The sequence below is a fragment of the Balaenoptera ricei genome, chromosome 8 (assembly GCF_028023285.1).
Source record: "Balaenoptera ricei isolate mBalRic1 chromosome 8, mBalRic1.hap2, whole genome shotgun sequence".
Classification (NCBI taxonomy): domain Eukaryota; kingdom Metazoa; phylum Chordata; class Mammalia; order Artiodactyla; family Balaenopteridae; genus Balaenoptera; species Balaenoptera ricei.
In genome coordinates this window covers 72,105,021-72,111,088 of record NC_082646.1, presented here as the reverse complement: position 1 = coordinate 72,111,088, position 6,068 = coordinate 72,105,021, and positions in this window count along the sequence as shown.

Here is a 6,068-nt window from a genome sequence, read left to right as displayed (position 1 = left end):
ATATAGGGCTTCCCTGGTGGCGCAGTGCTTGAGAGTCTGCCTGCCAATGCAAGGGACACGGGTTCGAGCCCTGGTCTGGGAAGATCCCACGTGCCACGGAGCAACTGGGCCTGTGAACCACAACTACTGAGCCTGCGTGTCTGGAGCCTGTGCTCCGCAGCGGGAGAGGCCACGATAATGAGAGGCCTGCGCACCGCGATGAAGAGTGGCCCCCGCTTGCCGCAGCTAGAGAAAGCCCTTGCACAGAAGTGAAGACCCAACACAGCCAAAAATATAAAAATAAATTAAAAAAAAAAAAAGACCTAAAGAAGAAATACACGGGGAATATCTTTCTAAAAAAAAAAAAAAAAGAATATAATTGTAGAACTAAGGCTAAAACAAAGGTTGGAATAAGTGTAACAGAATAATATATAAATAGTTAACACTCTGTAGAAATAATGCATCTGATAAAAAAATGAGAGAAGAAAAGGTAGAAAGTAGAATAAACTCTCATTGCTTCTTATATAATAGGAGTCAAAGGATATAATTTAAAGCTGACAAATCAAGCAGTAGAAGTTTGAATAAATTTAAGAGTACAAAAGTAAATGATAGTAATATTGCAGAAAATCGTGTACTGGATATGGAGGAAGAAGTACAGCTAATTTTATTATTCTTAGAAGCAGATACCACCCAAACATATTATGTAAAGGTATAAGCATAAAGATGACCACTAAATCAAAAATACAAGCCTTCCTAAAGAGCAAATAATATGAGAGAACTAAGTCCCTACATACAGTCACATAAAGAATGTAAATAGGCTTTTTTACCTATTAATATACAAACGTATTCAGATTGAATCACAGACAAAACCCAATGATATAGTATGTTGTATATGAGGGACATCTAAAACAGATTAAAAGTTAAGGATATAAGGATGGGCCAAGGCATGCCAGGAAAACACAAGTAAAAAGAAAGCATGGATCATGATCTTAATAAAACAAGGTAGAATTCAAGGCAGAAAGCATAAGCAAGACAAAGAAATGCGCTCTATAATCCTAAAGACTAATTCTTGAGGAGTTATAATAATTATGAATAGCTATTGCACCAAATAATAGCATCTTTCATGAGGCAAAAATGGCAAGAGCTACAAGGAAAAATGTGTAGCAGTACATTAATACTAAGAAACTAATTCACTTAGCCTAAGACAAATGAAATGGACAAAAAAAAAAAAAAAGGATAAAGAAGACCTATACTAGGAATTCCCTGGCGGTTCAGTGATTAGGACTCTGCTTCCACTGCAGGGGGCATGGGTTCAATCCCAGGTTGGGGACCTAAAATCCTGCATGCCCTGTGGCACGGCCAAGAAAAAAAAAAGACCTATACTACATAATCAGTAAGGCAGAGCTGACGAATATACATCAAATTTTATACTTGATAATAGAATATGCCATTTTTGTAAGTGCCATGTAATGTTCATGAAAATTGACCATGTAATGGACCAAAAGTGAACTTTGAAAAATTCCAGAAGTATAAATATTACAGATTTCATTATCTCAACATAATACAATAGAATGGGTATTAATAACAAAATAACAAAACCAGAAACCAAAATTGCCTTTGTATCTTGAAATTAAAATTGTTAAATAATCTTTAGGCAAAGGAAAAATACAAACGATGATTGCAGAATTTCTAGAAAACAATGATAAAAACTCAATATCAGAATCTGGAATACAGATACAGTTGTCTTCAGAAGAAAACTCATAGGCCTGTGTACTTATTTTGATGAAAAAATTAAATCTTGCGAATGAATTAAACATGCTATTTTTTAAAATAAATTTATTTATTTATTTTTGGCTGAGTTGGGTGTTTTTTGCTGCGCGCAGGCTTTCTCTAGTTGCGGCAAGCGGGGGCTACTCTTCCTTGTGGTGGGCATGCTTCTCATTGCAGTGGCTTCTCGTTGCGGAGCACAGGCTCTAGGTGCGCAGGCTTCAGTAGTTGTGGCTCATGGGCTCTAGAGCACAGGCTCAGTAGTTGTGGTGCACGGGCTTAGTTGCTCCGCGGCATGTGGGATCTTCCTGAACCAGGGCTCGAACCCCTGTCCCCTGCATTGGCAGGCAGATTCTTAACCACTGCACCTCCAGGGAAGTCCCTATTATTATTTTTTTTTAATTAGAAAAATAGCAAACCAAAGGAAAGTAGAAGGAAGAAATTACAAATTTTTGACAAGCAGGAATTAATGAGCTAGACAATAGAAAAATAAAACCAATAGGTTGTATCCTTTTTTAAAAAATCAGTACTATATCAAGGGTCAGCAATTTTATACCTCACAGGCGAAATTTGGCCCACCATCTGTTTTGTATGGCCTACAATCTAAGAATGGTTTTTACATTTTTAAATGGTTAAAAAAAATCAAAAGAGTATTTTGTGACAAATGGAAATTTTCTGCATTTCAAATTTAGTGTTCATAAAATTGTATCAAAATACAGAAACACTATTTTTTGTTTGTTACTTTTAAAAATTAATTAATTTATTCATTTTGGCTGCACCAGGTCTTAATTGAGGCACTTGGGATCTTCATTGCAGCATGTTTAGTTGTGGCATGCGAACTCTTAGTGTGGCATGCACGTGGGATCTAGTTCCCCGACCAGGGATTGAACCCTGGGCCCCCTGCATTGGGAGCACGGAGTCTTACCCACTGGACCACCAGGGAAGTCCCATCGTGTTTAAAATATATTGCTTACAGCCGTTTTTGTGCTATGATGGCACAGTTGAGTATAGTTGAGGAGTTGTGACAGAGACCATGTGGCATTCTCATCACCTGGCACGCTGCTTGGCACACTACAAACCAGTGATGCAGTTATAACTTGACAGCATTTCTAGTGCCATGCATATCTCCATTTAGCAACATTTTATTTAATCTTTAAATTTTTTTTTTTTTTTTGGCTGTGCCACAGGGCTTGCGGGATCTTATTAGTTCCCCGACCAGGGATTGAACCAGGGCTATGACAGTGAAAGTGCCAAGTCCTAACCACTGGGCCGCCAGGGAACTCCCTAAATATTAATTTTAATTTAGTTTTTTATTACCAGTTCATATTCATCACATCAAAGAAAAACGAAAAGAGAAAAGTGAACTTTGAAAGTCAAGCTTTTAAGGCACAGTGGAGTGTGGATTATTTTGCTACCAAATTAGGTGGGAAAGCATTATGTTTATTGTGGAATGTCACAGTAGCTCTACAATAGGCTTTGGTACTACCAGACTAAGCAGTCAACATAATGTTCTTAACATAGGAAAGCAACAGTCAGAAAAATTAGAAATTTTAATATGGAATATATTGTGGTAGCAGAATTTCTTCACAAAAAATGAAAATGAAGCTGCAACCAAAGTAAGTTTCTGAGTGCCTCATTCACTATCCAAGCAAGGAAAGCCATTTACTAATTGTGAATTAATTGTCTTTAATTGCAGTAGCCAAAGAACTGTGTCCAGAGAAAAACTTATTTAAGACTTATAGTCTTGCAGTGAGAACAGGTGCTCAGCGTTGATATTGGGAGCAATGTTAAATAAGTTAGTTAAAAAACAAGGCAGAAGATTGAGTGGTCTTCCTTCTCTCTCAGTGAGTAAATAGATATTACCAATACTGTTCAGTTGTTTATTCAAAGAGTCAATGCCAAGTTTGAAAATTTAGCCTTTGTGAATAGTCTGCCTGTAACTACGGGAGAGGTTATTTTCAAAGATTATGAGAAAACACTGATTCAGCACAACCTAAGATGGAATCTGCTAAGATGTGTTACAATTGGTAGTAAAAATATATGTGGAACATTAAAAGGCATAGTTGTACAAATTGTATTATCAGCAGGTACTTTGCAGAAAGTGCTTGAATATATCGTGTTATAAAACCAGTAGAGTCAACAGTGAACTTCATTTATTCTTATGGACTTAACCGTCATCAGTTTTGTGAATTTTTGTCAGAAATAGGAGCTGAATATCCTGACCTGCTCTACCACACTTCAATGATTTAGCAGTGATAACACTTTATTGCAGTTTTTTTGAGCTCAGGGCCAAGATTGAAATATTTCTGAATGAGAAGAACCACCCTCAACTACTGTTATCAAGTACTGAATGACTGGACATTAGCCTTTACAGCAGACTTGATGGTTCGTAATGAGCTTACCCTAAAATTATAAGATAAAACAGTGCTTTTATGGGAAACATAATGAGGTGAAGTCATTTCAACAACAACCAAACATTTTCTATACTTCTTGTGCTGTCAACAGTTAAAACAAGAAGTTAGGCCTCCATTCCCATGCAGCCTTTCAGCAGATAAATTTTGTGAGCTCAAACTAAAGTTCCAGAAGCTCTTTTTGGACCTCGATGCAAATGCAAAAAAAAATCCTTATTTCAAAATTTATTTAACTGTGCAGTTGAGGAGCTTCCACCTAACCTTCAATTGCAAGTGTTTAGTCTACAAAGTAATGACATGCTAAAAGGCAAATGTCAGAGAATTTAATAGAATTCTATAAATGCCTTCCCAGTGATTAATATACTTAATTAAAATCAGATGCTCATGGATTGATATCAGTATTTGGCAGTACCCATCTGTGTAAAAAGGCACTTTCAAATATGAAACATGTAAATCTCATTACAGATCAGCATTAACAGATGAACATTTGTAATGTTTTGAATGACAGGAAACACACACTTTGAACCCCAATTAAGCAAAATTTTATCTCCTAAAAAAGAATTCCCTTTTTCTCATTAGTGGATCAATATTACTTTTTTTTAAAAAAGTACTTAATATAGTATTACTATATTATGAATGTCATCAATAAAAATCTTGTAGAAAATTTTTTCTCTTTTATATAAGTACGTACATAATGTGCTTGGTCTGCAAAGCCTAAAATATTTACTATCAGCCCCTGTACAAAAATGTTTGCTGATTTTGGAGTTAGAAAAACTAGTAGCTAGGGGAGACAGCATAAATACTCAAAATACAAAATAACAAAAGAGAATAATCCAGAAATAGAATTTTAATAATCATAAGAAATTGATTTATACAATTAAATGTAAAGAAGTTTGAAGACCTGAAATGGATAATCTCTATGAAAATATAATTTACCAAAGATGACCCTAGAAGCAAAGTCTTAACAGACCAGATTTCATTAAAAAAAATTTGCCAAAGATGTGACCCTCAGAAAACTATTTGAGCTGTTCTAGAGCATAGAAACAAAAGGAAAATTTTGAATGCTATTTTAGAATCAAAACAACAGCAAACTTATGGATATCAATTTAAAAGTCCTAAATAAATTATTAAGAAAAGATCCAACACTACGTTTAAAAATTAATACATTATGATCAAGTAGAGTTTATTCCAGGAATGTGTGAATGGTTCAATATTAGAAAACAATCATTTACAGAGAAAATTCAAATGGACAAGCTCATAGATGTTAAAAAGGCATTGGACAAAATTCAACATTTAATAAAATACAAGTTGATAGAATGAATACATGCATATATACATATATACACCTCTAAAACATACAATGTGTACATATGCAAATATGTGTATATATAATGTGTATTATATATACACATTCCAAAACTGATGTGAAAATATTGGAGGTATTCCCTTAAAGTTAAGAACAAGAAAATGAGTCCACTTTCACCATACTGTTTTCTCGTATTAAAGGTATTAGCTAGCACAATGACAACATTAGATTGCAAGACTTGAAAAGAGTAAAACTTTTTATTTGCAGAAAATATGACTATATTCCCGTACAGCCCTTGAGAATAAATAGTAAGATAATTTAATAAAGTAATAGGGTATAAAATTAAAATACAAAAAATCAATAGCTATTATATGTACAGCAACCATTAGTAGATACATGGAAGAGAAAGTACCTTTTTACAATATCAATAGAAATAGATGAGTGGGGAAAACATTAAAACATTCTTGAAGGAGCTGTAGAGGAGGAAGAAATTTTCCTCTACATTTCTAAGTTCCTCTGGCTGATCTAAGAATTTAATTGACATTAGAGATTAACAGAAAATCAAACAAAAATTAAATAACGTGTATACATGGGAGAGACCCAGG